This window comes from Bison bison, unplaced genomic scaffold (genome assembly GCF_000754665.1).
Source record: "Bison bison bison isolate TAMUID 2011002044 unplaced genomic scaffold, Bison_UMD1.0 scf7180017864462, whole genome shotgun sequence".
Taxonomy (NCBI): Eukaryota; Metazoa; Chordata; class Mammalia; order Artiodactyla; family Bovidae; genus Bison; species Bison bison.
This window is the reverse complement of record NW_011495024.1, coordinates 734,407-751,067: the sequence shown is the minus strand read 5'-3', so window position 1 is coordinate 751,067 and position 16,661 is coordinate 734,407. Positions and strand designations below refer to the sequence as shown.

Sequence of the window (16,661 nt, the reverse complement as noted above, 5' to 3'; positions counted from 1 at the left end):
AAAAGCAGAGACATTACTTTGCCAACAAAGGTTCGTCTAGTCAAGGCTATGATTTTTCCATCTGTCATGTATGGATGTGAGAGTTGGACTGTGAAGAAAGCTGAGTGCAGAAGAATTGATGAGTTTGAACTGTGGTGTTGGAGAAGACTCTTGAGAGTCCCTTGGACTGCAAGGAGATCCAACCAGTCCATTCTGAAGGAGATCAGTCCTGGGATTTCTTTGGAAGGAATGATGCTAAAGCTGAAACTCTTGTACTTTGGCCACCTCATGCAAAGAGTTGACTCATTGGCAAAAACTCTGATGCTGGGAGGGATTGGGGGCAGGAGGAGAAGGGGACGACAGAGGATGAGATGGCTGGATGGCATCACTGACTCGATGGACGTGAGTGTGAGTGAACTCTGGGAGTTGGTGATGGACAGGGAGGCCTGGCATGCTGCGATTCATGGGGTCGCAGAGTAGGACAAGACTGAGCAACTGAACTGAACTGACATGGCAGGAATTACTCTAGTCAGTGGAGATTAAGTGGTGACCAGATAGACAAAGGCCCTCCTAAAGCTGACACTCAAGTGGGCAGGCAAACAATGAACAAACAAACCAATTAATAATCAAAATGAAAGAAAAAACCCGAGTTACTTCCCCAGCCGTCGAGGCAATGTTATCTCCCTCACTTCCATCCCTGGCTCCCCATCACATTGCACTGCTTTGGTCTTACTCACTTTTAAGCTTCTCATCACACCAGAATCTTTTAAAATACTTTTCTTCAGAGGACCCGCATCATTTGAAACTGCATTAATGTGTACAGTATATGTGCACACACATATCTTCATATATGACATATATGCTTGCACTTATTTGAGCACGTACATATGTACATGTGTGTGCACCTCTATATGAACGTGCGTGCATGTATGTGTTCCCTGCCTGCTGCCTTCCCAAGAACGCACGCCCCATGAGAACAGGCTCTGGGTCTTGCTGGCTAAGCGATCACTAACGGTTGGGACAGGTCTTGGTACAACTTAAATCCTCAATAATGTTTGCTGAAGAAACGAGTAAGTTATGTGTCAATAATATCTTAATAAAACTGGGGGCAGGGAGAACAAGGAAGTGGTTGAATAAATCAACGATCACAAGATAAAGCAGAAAAAAAACAAGGCAGGTGTTAAGAATCTCCTCCCACTTTGCAGATGCGGCAGCTGGATAAAAGGAGGACTGAGTGATTTGCTCAAGATTACAGAAAAGCCACTAAAGATCAGGGGGAAAGAAAAGCCCCAAGCCAGGGACTTCCCTGGTGGTCCAGTGGCTAAGACTTCACGCTTCCAATGCAGGGGGCCAGGGTTCCACCTCTGGTCAGAGAACTAGATACCCCACATCACAACTAAGTTAATCCCATGTGCTGCAAGTAAGATCTGGTGCAGCCAGATAAATACATATTTTGTAAAAAAAAAGAAAGAAAAGAAAATCCCCAACCCAGGCTCTTCTGTCTCTTCCTCCCTCTGCAGCCGTGGTGGGTGGCGTTTGGATCAAATTTTGGATCCAGGGGTGGTATAAGGCCACTATGTGGGATACATTACTGTACTGAACAGGGCTTTTTTAATAACAAGGGATCACTTTCAAGTTTAGGCTTAGTTACCTCCTCTTTCCTGAGAAGATATCGCCCCCAACATGCACAAGTACTGTGGTTATGCCCCCTTATATGAACCCTCCCAGCCACGGCATCCGTCAGTTGGACTGAGGTTCCTCTTGTTGGACTGTGTATGACAATGGATTTTGTAAAGGCCTTCCACCCTCCTCCCAGTGATGTCAGAGACGGAGGCACAGTCCCTATCAGAACGCCTCTGGCCTTTCTCCTTTTCCTCCTAAGCTACTGAGAAATGGCTATTTTAAGTCCCTGGTGGAAAGACGCCCCGAAGCTGCCCTGGCTGTTCCACATGGGCCCCTTTGTACTCTCCACCTGTCTTCACCGTGGTTGTTGGTGGTAAACGGCCAGGTGTCGGCCTTTGTGGGCACCAAGTATTATTTATAACAAGGCCTGAGCTGGAGTCCACTAACATCCAAGTCAAGATTTGTCCTCATTTTTCATTTTTAATTCAAGCGTAATTCTTACCCACTATTCTGCATGATCCTTTTTTTGTTTCCTCCAGGCCTGCAGATCATTATAAAATAGAAACAGAGCCACAGAAAGTGACCTGTCTCAAGAAAGATTCTACCAGGAGGAGTTGCCACTGATGTGGCCTAGGGTTCCTTCCACGTGGTCTTGCACACATGCCCACTGTGTTTCTAGTGATCACGCATCTCAGGCGAGGGTTAGGGTTCTCCAACTCAGGCCCTGGGCTAGGACCTAATGGTGTATTTCGGTCAACAGGAAGGGGCCCTGCCTTCATGGACATGCCCACTGAGTTGTTTAGAGAGCACGTACTGTAGGCTGTGACGTCAGAGTCTGCGTGTAATGTCCCTCAGGCAAGGTGGACACGGATCCACAGAGATGCTGGGGGGCTCCTGGCACCACCCCCAGGACCCCACCACCCACTGTCTCCTCTGCCCTGAGGCCGTGCTCTGAGCACGCAGATTCTGGGGGTCATGTCTCAGGGTAGATGAAAAAAGACAGGCTTGGAGGGCTTAGCGCCAGTCCAAGGCCAGGTCTTGCCAGAGAACCTTGAATACACGCTGTGTTTCAGTGTTTCTAAAATAGAAGAGACTTAGACCGTCTCTTCTATGTGGATTGCCACCGATTCCTGATGTATAAAAATATTCCACTCATTGGCTGTGAAGAAGGAGTAAAAAAATGCTAAGTCAGTGACCGTGACCTCTCCCAGTAGCCACCTCCCCCAGCGCTGCCTCAGGGAGGCAATTCCTATGGAAGCTTGGGTTCTGAGCTGAGGCCTCCAAGGAGATTCTGACTCTTCATTTCATAGATGTGTGTCTTGGGCAGGTGAGTGGTGAAACCCGCCAGCGCCTCAGCCTCATGTGGAAAATGAGGACAATCCCGTCACTACTCCCCTACTAGGGGCTCCAACTAGGTTTATAATATTTAGTAGGGGCACAGTGCTGAGAAGAGTATGTGGCACATACTGAATGTAGCAAATGCTGAATCAGTGTTACTTATCACTATCATCTTTTTTGTGTATATATTTCTATCTCCGGGGCTTCCCTGGTGGCTCAGCAGTAAAGAATGTGCCTGGCAATGTAGGAGACACAGGAGATTTGGGTTTGATCCCTGGGTCAGAAAGATCGCCTGGAGAAGGAAATGGCAACCCACTCCAGCATTCTTGCCTGGGAAAACCCATGGACAGAGGAGCCTGGTGGGATATAGTCCATGGGGTTGCACTGAGCACACACACATATACAAATGTATATGCTGTGCTGTGCTGTGCTTACTCAGTTGTGCCCAACTCTTAGGGACCCCGTGGACTGTAGCCCGCCAGGCTCCTCTGTCCATGGGGATTCTCCAGGCAAGAATACTGGAGTGAGTTGCCATGCTCCAGGGGATCTTCTCAATCCAGGGATCAAATCCAGGTCTCCCACATTGCAGACAGATTCTTTACCATCTGAGCCATCAGATCAGATCAGATCAGATCAGTCGCTCAGTCATGTCTGACTCTTTGCGACCCCATGAATCGCAGCACGCCAGGCCTCTCTGTCCATCACCAACTCCCAGAGTCCACTGAGACTCACATCCTTCAAGTCAGTGATGCCATCCAGCCATCTCATCCTCTGTCGTCCCCTTCTCCTCTTGCCCCCAATCCCTCCCAGCATCAGAGTCTTTTCCAATGAGTCAACTCTTCGCATGAGGTGGCCAAAGTACAAGAGTTTCAGCTTTAGCATCATTCCTTCCAAAGAAATCCCAGGGCTGATCTCCTTCAATGTATATACACATATTCAGATATATATGTACCACATATATCAGTCCATCTAACTGTCTATCTATCCTTCCATCTATCTACCACCTATATATATCTATATATGTATCCATGTACCTAGGTATGTATACATGTTTATACATTTAATGTTCATAGGCATTTTAAACACCCCTTTGTCTCCACAATATTGAAAAAAGCATGCGAGTCCCCTTAACTAGGGATGACATAAAATGAGAAGTGCAGGGAAATGCAATTGGAATCTTACTGAAATAAGGAGATGTGAAATGCAGAATTCTCGGTCTTCCATCTGCAGCACTGAAGGTGAATGTCTGTGAGGACAGGAAAGATGATGACTTGAGGCAAAGCCACTGGCCAGGGAGTTCCTCCTCCTCTGAGAACACTGATTGCACCATCACACCTGCCTCTGCTGGGGTGGCGCTTCACGGCTGGTTAGGAGATGTGCAGAGCAGGGCGGCACTGGCAGTCAGCAGGGGGCACCGAGGTCTCACGCCTCCACCTGGGTGTGTTCACACCCAAGTCCCCTCTCCTGAAATCACTGCCTAGCTCCTTCACTTGGCAGCTGATTATGTGCTGTCTCTTGTGAAGTTTCTTGGGATCTTTTTTAACATGTCATGTGTAGTTGTTCCAAAAGAAACATAATTTCCCCAGAAATACCAGATCACGTCTTTTTTTGTATCTATTCCCATTTTCCTGATTCCTCCACCCATGTCTCTACGTGTCATAGCTCATATTGAGCCTTTTTTAAGATTTTTGCCTCTCATAACAGGACCAAAATTCCAACAAGATTCTTTTAATTAGAAAAAATATTCTCCTGAAAACAGTCAGAATTTTACTGCCTGGAATTCTTGCCTGGAAAACCCCATGGACAGAGGAACCTGGTGGGCTGCAGTCCCTGGGGTTGCAAAGAGTTGGACACAACTGAGCATCCGCATACAAAACAGACTCACACACACAGAGAACAGACTTGGAGGAGAGGGGAAGAGAAGGGATGGACTGGGAGCTTGGGGTTAGTAGATGCAAACTCTTACATTTAGCATGGATAAACAACAAGGCCCAACTTTACAGCACAGGGAACTATATTCACTATCCTCTAATAAACCATGACTAAGTGTTGAGCTAGTTCATAAGTTGCTTATTTCATCTCTACAGCAAGTCCCCTACATACCAGTGAGGTTCATTCCAAGAGCACATTTGTAAGTCCAGCTTGTTCGTAAGGACAATAAAGTTAGCCTAGGTACTCAACTAGCACAATCGGCTATATAGTAATTACCGAATTAGGTTTATAATACTTTTCACACAAATAATACATAAAAAGCAAAAACAAAAAAAAAAAGAAAACGTTTTAAATCTTACAGTACAGTACCTTGGAGAGTACAGTAGTACCAGCTACATCATTGCTGCTTTTAAGCTTGCTTTCAGACACCCAGGGCTAGAAATAAAGATGCTTACTCCTGTACTCTGGACAGTGCTGTACAGTAAAATACACAAAAGCACAACCATTGGTAGAGGAAGCACGCGTGTGACAAAGTACGACAGACGTGTGAACTAACTTACGTGCCTGGATATCTGAACATACATTTGCATCTTTGAAAATTTGCAACTTGAAGGTTTGTATGTAGGGGAATTACTAAATACACACACACACACACACACACACACACACACACACACACTTGCTGCTGCCGCTAAGTCACGTCAGTCGTGTCTGACTCTGTCGACCCCGTAGATGGCAGCCCAACAGGCTCCTCTGTCCCTGGGATTCTCCAGGCAAAAATACTGGAGTGGGTTGCCATTTCCTTCTCCAATGCATGAAAGTGAAAAGTGAAAGTGAAGTTGCTCAGTTGTGTCCGACCCTCAGCGACCCCATGGACTGCAGCCTACCAGGCTCCTCTGTCCATGGGATTTTCCAGGCAAGAGTACTGGAGTGGGGTGCCATTGCCTTCTCCAATATATATACTTAAATGTATACAAATGAATTTTTAACCAAAATACTATGTCCTAGAGAATGGCCTATTTGGTACACCAATGTTACTAAGTGGTATATGATGAGAAAGAAAGGTTCAAAAACTGTCCTACTGGTCAGTTTACACTTTTCCTCGACTTGGAAACCCCCCAGAGCTGTCTCCTGGCACCCCTGGGCTAGGGGGAACTTGCCAGGCTGCTATTTATTTTCCCCATATTTCCAGCTACTCCAGATTTCATTTCATCAGTTTGCCATCCTTCACCAAGGTCCCACAGGTTCTTTCAAGTATCCCCCAGACACATTCCTACCTGATTCCAGACCCTCACATTTTGATATGCAACCACCTATGCAAAGGGTAGAAAAAATGTGTAAAGATATATCAGAAGTCAGATGTTTGGCTTTGGGAGTGAGTCAAATAAAAATCAGTGCATTGAGCTCACTCTTGGGCATATACCTGGGAAAGATGAAAACTCTAGTTTGAAAAGAAACATGCACCCAATATTCACAGCAGCACAATTCACAATAGCCAAGACGCGGAAGCAACCTAAAAGTCCATTGACAGATGAATGGATGAGGAAGATGGGGCACATGTCTGCAATGGAATATTACTCAGCCATAAAAAGAGCAAAAAAGCCATTTGCAGCAACATTATCAGGCTTAGTGAAATATCAGAGAAAGACAAATATATGATATCACTTACATGTGGAATCTAAAAAATGATGCAAATGAACATATTTATGAACAGAAATAGATTCACGGACATAGAAGATAAACTTGCAGTTCCCAAAGGGGAAAGAGTTGGAGGGACAAATTAGGAATTTGGGATTAACGGATACACATTGCTAAATATAAGACAGATACACAACAACAGATACAGCAAAGGGAACTATATTCAATATCTTGTAATAACCTACAATGGAAAAAAACTTGAAAAAGAACACTATATATATGTGTGTGTGTATGTGTATACACACTCTCTCTAGATATAATAAATATATATACTTATATGTAAAACCAAACCACTTTCTACACACCTGAAACATCGTAAATTAGCTATAAAAGTGAAAGGGAAAGAGTCGCTCAGTCGTGTCTGAGTCTGCGACCCCATGGACTGCAGTCGGCCAGGCTCCTCTGTCCATGGGATTCTCCAGGCAACAATACTGGAGTGGGTGGCCATGCCCTTCTCCAGGGGATCTTTCCTACCCAGGGAATGAACTCGTGTCTCCTGCACTGCAGGCGGATTCTTTACCATCTGGTAAAAGTATACCACCAGGGTATACTTCAGCTTAAAAATTAATGCATTGAAGGCGGGACTTTCACCTACAGATAAAAAGACAGGTCAGCTAGAGTGAGCCAGTATCAGTGGGGCTCCAGAGCACAGGAGGTATCAGATGGTAACATTATGTTCACATGATTACATAATAGATGGAGGGGACAGAGAAGACACTGAAGGAAGAGCAGCGTCTGGTAAATGCTGACTCCACAGTCACTTCACACCATGGGGTCTAGCCTCAGACCCTTCCTGTTAATGAATTCCAGGGGCTGCCACCATCCTATTGGAAAGGAGCAGGATCTTACGGTCCTGCCCATTCCCTCATGTCCTCTGCCTGCCTTTTGTCTGTGGGAAAACTTAGCCAAAGATAAGTTTAATCAGAGAAGTGAGAAAATGCAGAAACAAAGGAAAACGGTCAAGTAGGGGGGAAAGTCGCTCAGTCGTGTCCGACTCTTTGTGACCCCATAGACTACACAGTCCATGGAATTCTCCAGGTCAGAATACTGGAGTGGGTAGCCGTTCCCTTCTCCAGGGGATCTTCCCAACCCAGGGATCGAACCCAGGTCTCCTGCATTGCAGGTGAATTCTTTACCAGCTGAGTCACCAGGGAAGCCTGAAAATAGTCAAAGAGACCAAACAATAATACTTTAGCCATTAAGCATAGTCAAGATCCTCTAGTTCCTTCTCAAGGGCAATAGAAAATATTCTGAGCCATGTCCTATGAACCGTTTTGCAGATGCTGAAATCCCCATCAGGTGAAGAAGTTAACCACACGATGACCAGACTGTAGACATGACATAAACTACAGTTCTGAGAACTAGGACCTCACAAAAAAAAAAAAAAAAGAAAAGGAAACAAATCAACCCTGGAACTGAAGATTAACTGTACTTCAAACAATCAAGATGATGCTGGTCAGGTCACTGATGACCCATTCCAAGATGACTGTCAAGAGCTGAATACACTGTTCCTATCTGTAGCCCACTGATTGTTGGAGAGGGGAGCTGGCCTTTGGACTGGAGTCTGTCCTCTCCCCATCCATGGCTGCCAGCATCCAAAATAAAGCAAATTTTCTGGCTTTCTGAGCAGCAAGCAGCCAGACCCTACTTTCTGTTACACTCTGAAGACTTCAAAATCCATCTGACACTTCTCATACCATGCTGATCCCTGAGACTCACTAGGGGTGTCTTTATTGTCCAAACCAGTAGAATGAGAGGCAGCCACTAGGCAAGAAAAACGACAGACAGGGGCAGGCAATCAGGTCCCACCAAGACAGCACATGGAACCAGGCAATGTTTCATTGGGAAAGCAAATGTACAAAACAGTGGTCACCATGACAACGGAGGTGGGGGAGGATAGGAAAACAGGAGGGATTTAAGAAAGATTTGACACTGCTTTTACACATCTTCAGAAAAAGCAATAAAGCTCTGATGCAGTTGCAGGACACATACTCTCAGGGGGTGGAAGAGATCTTAAGAGCACCAAGTCCGACTTTACATCCATCTCCTGACGTCCTTCACAGTCCATCTGATGGTGATTGGATTGGCCAATGCTTGCACCCCATGCTCAGCCCACCTTCCTGCTGTCTCAGGACAGATTCAAATGCAAGGGAGGACCACAAATAAAGAGGCCACAGGTGGAACAGTGCTCCAGCAGCTAGGTATGCTAAAGAGAAAGTGTTAGTCACTCTCAAAGTGTTAGTTGCTCAGCTGTGTCTGGCTCCTTCCGACCCCATGGACTGTAGCCCGCCAGGCTCTCTGTCCATAGAACTCTCTGGGCAAGAATACTGGAGTGGGTTGTCATTCCCTTCTCCAGGCGATCTGCCCTACCCAGGGATGGAACCTGGGTCTCCTGCACTGTAGGCAGATCCTTCACAGTCTGGGCCACCAAGGAAGCCAAGGTGTGGAAAGGAAATGTTAAAGATGTCCTTGATGTGCAACTTCTTAACCTTCCTGATCCTGCGGTCCACGGCTGACATGAGTTATTCTGCTTCTAGAACCCTTATGTCCTATTTCCTATCTTAAAAAAAAAAAGTTTCATTGATAGAGAGCCACTGCTCTTTTTTTAAAATTTTATCTATTTTTGGCTGTGCTGGGTCTTTGATGCAACACACAGGCTTCCTATGGTGGCTCCTCTTTTTGCAGAGCGCAGGCTCTAGGGCACACAGGCTCAGTGGCTGTGGCACATGGGCTTAGTTGCCCTGTGGCATGTGGGATTTTAGTCCCCAGCCCAAGGATCGAACCCATGTCCCCTGCATTGGCAGGTGGATCCTGAACCACTGTTTGACCAGGGAAGTCCCCACTGCTCTTTTGTCATCCTACTTTTCATACTCTGTCAAGTTTACACAGTTTCAGAATATTCCAATACGATGACGAGCCTGTGATCTTTAAATACAATGGGTTTCACCCTCTCTTTGCTTGTGGTCCAAACACATGTTTATTAAGGAGAGCTCAATCCCCAAATTAATTGAAGGTCAAGGCATTATCATTATTCACTGGGATGATGACACCAGATCAATTCATTGGTGATATTTTAGTCTTTCTTTGCAAGCAAAGTCTATTAATGCTATGATGGAGCTTGAGACTCAAATCTCTGCTGAATGAGATTTTTGATTTAGTCAGATTTTATTTGAAAGAATACAGTTTAAATTTTATAGCATTTTTATGGGTCTCAAAGGACCTCACACACACCTGTAGAATAAGAAAAGAGAAGGAAGTATGATTTCTATGTTGCAAAAGAAAGAAGCTCGGATTCAGAGAAGGTAATTATTATTTACTAATAATTCCAGGAATGAATCTATTCATCAAGACCAGACTCTAGATGTTTTCAGTTTCTGTACTGATTGTCTTCACAAGATTTCCACAACAAGTATTTCAAGAACTTTTTAAAAAAAACTATCTGTGAAGAATAAAGGATAACTCATCAACTGTTGGTGGTCTCTGAAAGTGTTAGTCGCTCAGCTGTGTCAGACTCTTTGTGACCACATGGACTGCAGCCCACCAGGCTCCTCTGTTCATGGAATTCTCCAGACAAGAATACTGGAGTAGACTGTCATTCCCTTCTCCAGGGGATCTTCCCTACCCAGGGATGGAACCTGGCCTCCTGTGTTGCAGGCAGATCCTTCACCTATTCATTCCTGTCTGAGCCACCATGTTGGTGGTCTGTAAATAGAAGTTGCCTTCTCAGCCCTGTGTCTGTCCAGGACTTCTGCCCAACAGGAGAGATAAGCTCAGATCAAAAATCTACCCCAGCAGACTTCACTGGTGGTCCTGTGGTTGAGAGTCTGCCTGTCGATGCAGGAGACAAGGCCTGGTCCGGGAAGATCCCATGTGCCACGGAGCACCTAAGCTCATGTGCCACAACTCCCGAGCCCAAGCTCAAAGAGCCTGTGCTCTGCAACAAGAGAAGCCTGCATGCCCCAGCTAGAGAAGGCTTGTGTACCATCACAAAGACCCAGCACAGGCATGCAAAAAAAAAAAGAATATCTTTTGGTGGTGAGTACCAGAGTCACTCAATGGATTAAATCAACTCATATTTCTCCACATCTTTAAATTTACAGCTGCTGCTGCTGCGGCTAAGTCGCTTCAGTCGTGTCCGACTCTGTGCGACCCCATAGATGGCAGCCCACCAGGCTCCCCTGTCCCTGGGATTCTCCAGGCAAGAACACTGGAGTGGATTGCCATTTCCTTCTCCAATGCATGAAAGTGAGACGTGAAAGTGAAGTTGCTTGGTCGTGTCTGACTCTTAGTGACCCCATGGACTACAGCCCACCAGGCTCCTCTGTCCATGGGATTTTCCAGGCAAGAGTACTGGAGTGGGGTGCCATTGCCTTCTCCGGCTAGTCTCCTACTATTTTAGGAAGTTTATGACTTGAACTTTATTAAATTTTAAATTTTGCAATAAAATTCCAATGGTATAAAGAAACCAAAGAGTACACAGGCTATTGCTTTCAAATAAACTGTCCTGCCATCTGAGCCTTGTTGCTGGACTGCCAAGGAAGCCTCCTCCTGAGGGTGGTTTTCTGACTCTGTGGCAGAAGCACAAGGTCTGTGAGATGGTTTCTTGGATCAGTATGAGTTGAGGGGTGCCCCAAATTCTGCACAACCAAGAGGAACTGAAACATGTCCATACATAAAAATAAAGGTATTCATTGGGAGGTCTTACACACTAATTGCGCTTCCCTGGTGGCTCAGGAATGAAGAATGCCTGCAGTACAGGAGGCACAGGAGATGTGGGTTCTATCCCTGGGTGGGGAAGATCCCCTGAAGGAGGGCATGGCAACCCACTCCAGCATTCTTGCCTGGAGAATCCCATGGACAGAGGAGCCTGGTGGGCTACAGTTCATGGGGTCGCAAAGAGTCGGACACGACTGAAGTGACTGAGCATGCAAGCACATTAATTGGGATTTAAAATACCAAAACAACACTTGTTACTGAATTTGTCCTAGAGCATAAGTGAAAATGGGCATAGGGTTTTACACTTCAAGAAGCGAAGGTTAGGGATGCTATGCTCTGCCAATTACCAGATTGTGCCAAGAAGGCCAAGGGCAGCATGGTAGCCCTGGAGAGATGCATGGGGGTTGGGACAAATAAGGCTGGAGGAACTCAAGGCAGAGTGGTCTGCAGCAACACGGATGGGCCTAGAGACTGTCATACTGAGTGAAGAAAGTCAGATAAAGAAGGGAGATACAAAACAGGAACAGACTCCCAGACTTAGAGAATGAGCTTACGGTTACCAGCAGGGAAAGATGATGGGAAGAGCTAGTTAGGGAGTTTGGGATCGACTTGTACACACTGCTATATTTAAAATGTAAAACCAACAAGGACCTACTGTGTAGCACAGGGAACTCTGCTCAATGTCATGTGGCAGCCTGGATGGGAGTTTGGGGGAGAATGGATACATGCGTATGTATGGCTAAGTCCTTTTGCTGTCTACCTGAAACAATGATAACACTGTTAATTGGCTACACTCCAATATAAAATAACAAGTTAAAAAAAGAGAGAATTCTGTGTAGTCAGCCTGGGCCAGCCCTGCACTTGACTACAGGGTCACTGAAGAACGTGCCACCCAGTGGATCTGGTGGATATATTCTGTTCCATTCTGGTTTCCTCCGACTTTGTAGGATCCTCTCCAAATGTTGCCTCTCAGAGATCACGACTTCGAGGATCTCCTCTAAGAGAGCGCTAACTAGTTATAGGCAGGGTAGGAGAATCGGACTACTCCTGTTCACAGTTTTATACAAGGGAACAGTTCTGTCAAATGTGTGGGTGCTAAGTCGCTTCAGTCGTGTCTGATGCTGCAACACTATGGATTGTAGCCTGCCAGGCTCCTCTGTCCATGGGGTTCTCCAGGCAAGACTGGAGTGGGTTGCCATGTCCTCCTCTAGGTGATCTTCCTGACCTAGGGATTGAACCTGTGTCTCTTATGTCTCCTGCACTGACAAGCAGGTTCTTTACTAACTAGTGTCACCTGGGAAGCCCCTTCTGGTATATAGCTCTATCCATTTTTTTTTTTTTTTTTTACAGCTGGATTCTAGTTCTTTAAAGCATAATTTAACATTAGAGGTGAAGAAGCAAACATTTACACCATATATCAAGCAAAACAAAAGGATGCTCAACAATCAGCCTAAGATCTAGAACATTTCCAGGTAAAGCGGGCTTGATTTCAACCCTCTGTCGGGAGCACAGCTAGAGGTTTCTTCTATGTCTTACCATTGAAAGGAACTGGAATAGGAGATGTAGTGCATCACAGGAGCATGGGTGCTGGCTGAAGACAACTCAGACAGAGAGCTCCTGCCTGGAAGTGACTGCTCTAACCTGGTGCAAACCTTATGAGAGGGAACTAGCAGGAGGCCGTGAACCAGAGATTGAAGAAAAGTGAAAAGACACTTGGCCAGAAAGGCCTGGGGAGAAGAGCCGTCAGTGGGGACAAGGTACCGCCAGCCCAGCAGGAACCTCCAGATACAACGTGGACCTTAGGTGATGAGGATGTGTTCTATGAGGCTAGTGTTCAGGTTGCTGAAGAGGATTCCTTCTCTGACTCTTACATAGAATGCATAATAGGAAGTGAGTTTTCTGAACCTATCACGGACGAAGACTCACTTCTTAAGTCCTTTGTGTGAAAGAAGGACTGGAACAAGAGCTTTCTCAACATGTTCTTATGGCAAGCTCATTTCTTGAATGTTCCTTGGAATACATGAGGAAAAAAAAAAAAGGCAAAACAAGAACTTCCTCAACAGATTGTTGGACAGAATCCACTTCTTGAGTTTTCTGAGTACAAAACAGGCAAGAAGCTTCCTCCTGGAGGAATACCCAGCACTGACTTTCCAGATCCTAAACAGCTCACAGAACGTACTAGAATGAAGCCAAGCACAAATAAAGAATACGATGCTCCAGAAAAATAATTGTCTTCACAATTGATACATAAGAGAGTTCAAGAATAGAGAATTCCTGAGAAAGCATCTCCGAGTTCACAGTCCCTGAGATCATGGATGTGCAGAATGTGGGAAAGCCTTCAAGGAGAGCGCAAAACTAAAAAGCCATTTTCTGGTTCATACTGAAGTGAAGCCATTTACACGTACTCTTGAACGGTGTGGGAAAATGTTTCTCCTTGTCCAATTTGTATATACATGTACTGGGGAGAAACTTTGTGTGTGTCTGTTTGAAGGCTGTGGCAAGTTTATTCAATCAAATAACGTGAATGTTCACCTCTTAACTCATGCAAAAGCTAAAGTGAGTCAGTGAAAGAAGATGGAAAATAATCCTCCAACGGATAACATCCGTGCTTAGTTGCTCAGTTGTGTTCAACTCTTTGCAACTCCCATGGACTGTAGCCTGCCAGACTCCTCTGTCCATGGGATTCTCCAGGCAAGAGCACTGGAGTGCATTGCCAGGCCCTCCTGCAGGGGATCTTCCAGACTCAGGGATTGAACCCGTGTCTCCTGCACTGCAGGTGGATCCTTTACCGTCTGAGGTACCAGGGAAACCCTTGAACAGGATAAGCATGTTAACAAAAGAGTGACTGGAGGCAAACATGCCTCATATGCCTCACTGATTAGTGTTTCAGGAAATAATTTTTAAATCAATATGGCCACCTTATATATATATTTAAATGTTACTAAGATGCTCCTGTAGTCTATGATAATATTTTAGAACTCTGTGTGTAAAAGTACAGTGTGCTTCTAATAGTAAGGTCAGTAATGAACTTGCTTCAAAAGCAGAATCTCTAGTTATTATGAATTGTATTTTTGGATATGGGCATTAATGTCTCATACTATAAAAATGAAATTAACTTTGCTTTTTAAGTTGTAGTTTCCAATTGCTTATCTTTTTCCTTTTAGGAATATACATCTTAATACATGTGATAATTCCAGGTGGCACAGTGGCAAAGAATCCGCCTATCAATGTAGGAGACTCAGGTTCAAACCCCAGGTTGGGAAGATCCCTTGGAGTAAGAAATGGCAACCCACTCCAGTATTCTTGCTTGGGAAATCTCACAGACAGAGGAGCCTGGTGGGCTATAGTCATGGGCTTGCAAAGGGTCAGCCATGATAGAGCATACATACATAATCCTAGAGAATGCAAATTTTTCATTGACTTGTCAATAAATGAATGAGTAGCTGAATGTTAAGTTAAATATGACATTAATCATTTTACTTTTTATCATTGTATCAAACCATACTGAAATCATATAGTAGATGTAAATGGTTATTTGATGGTATCAATCCATTTGAATCCATTTTAGATATTTTAAAATAAAAGCAAATATTCCCACCCAAAAGAACTAAGACAATATGTCCTTCTTTTTCTTCCTTTCCCCTAATAAAGTACTGCTATCCTGGGCTTATCTTTCCTATATATTTCTTTATAGTATATACACTACATATATATACCACTAATCGATACGTAGTTTAACTTTGTATGCTTTAAACTTTGCATCAATGGAATTACACTATCTTCTTCTGTGACTTGCTTTTTTTCTTTTTTTCCTAACACTATGTTCCAGAAAGTCATCCTTAGAGATGCCTACTGCTGAGTTTCATTCATTGTCACTGCTCTATGGCATTCTATTGTGTGTGTATAACACAAATTATTTCCATGTTGCTACAGGGGTATTTGGGCTTGCCTGGTGGCTCAGGAGGTAAAGAATCTGCCTGCAATGCAGGAGACCTGGGTTCAATCCCTGGATCAGGAAGATCCCTGGAGAAGGAAATGGCTCTCCACTCCAGTATTCTTTCCTGGGAAATCTCATGGACAGAGAGAATCCTGCTGGGCTACAATTTATGGGGTTGCGAGGAACTGGACACAACTGAGTGAATAACACACATACATACACGGGTATTTGGGTTGTTTTCTGGTATTCTTTTATTACAGACTTTGCAGTTGCTATGAACTCTTTTTAAAAGGGATAGTACCAACTTAGCTTTCTACCAATGAGTACAAGCTCTAGATATTGCACATGGCACTGCCTGACTTGTTAATTTTTGCCAGCCTGATGGGCACAGAAGGCATCTCTCATAGGTCTTCACGTAAAGTTCCTAGATCACTAAAGGAAGTTGAGCATTTCATTGGCCAACAGGTTTTCTCTTCCATGGCACCCAGGTTAAACCCTTTGTTCATTTTTCTATTATATTTTTTAATAATAAGCAAGATATTTAAACATCTTAAAATTTGATTAGGGGGAGGAGCTAAGATGGCGGAGGAGTAGGACGGGGAGAACACTTTCTCCCCGACAAATTCATCAAAAGAACATTTAAACGCCAAGTAAATTCCACAAAACAACTTCTGAAAGCCGGCAGAGGACATCAGGCACCCAGAAAAGCAACCCAAGTCTTCGAAAGGAGGTAGGGAAAAATATAAAAGACAAAAAAAGGGACAAAAGAGGGAGGGACGGAGTTCCGTCCCGGGAAGGGAGTCTTAAAAAGAGAGAAGTTTCCAAACACCAGGAAACCTTCTCACTGCCGAATCTGTGCCGAGCCTTGGAAGCACAGAGGGCAACATAACAGGGAGGAAAAATAAATAATTAAAACCCGCATATCGCGAGCCCTACGTAACTCCCCCAGCGGAGAAGCAGCTCAGACGCCTGCATACGCCATTAGCAAGCGGGGGCCGGGCAGGGAGGCACGGTGCGGACTGCATCGCTGAGAGTAAGAATCTGGCCTGAATATCCGGAGCGCTATCTGAGAGAAATAATTTGGGCTAGCAAACCAGATTGTGGGATATCTACCACGCAAAAAGCCAGCCCTAACCTATGACACCGCCAGGCCCGCACACGGAATAAAGGACTGAACAGAGATAGCTGGCGGCAGACCATCCCCCTCCGGTGATAGGCAGCCAGAGCCAGAAGGGGACAATCGCAGCCCCAGAGAGACATTATCTATAAAACTGTAAGCAGGCTTCTTTGCTAACTAAAACTTCTTGGGGGTCTGGGCGGTCAACATCTGCCTGAGAAGGTGTGCCAGTGCACAACTAGATAACCGAGCGGCGGGGAGGCGGTAAGTCGCAGCAATCGCGCGCGCAAAACATCTCATCACCTGAGCTGCTCGGATCTG

The 16,661-nt window shown here is 45.0% G+C and overlaps 1 protein-coding gene and 1 pseudogene across 1 annotated transcript in view; one reads left to right on the top strand and one right to left on the bottom strand.

Annotated features, from left to right (window-relative positions):
* Positions 1-13,854, top strand: part of LOC105003139 — a 35,667-nt pseudogene extending 21,813 nt beyond the window's left edge.
* SLC35F3 (solute carrier family 35, member F3) overlaps positions 1-16,661 on the bottom strand; it is a 448,640-nt gene that overhangs the window by 69,953 nt on the left and 362,026 nt on the right. The window lies entirely within an intron of this gene.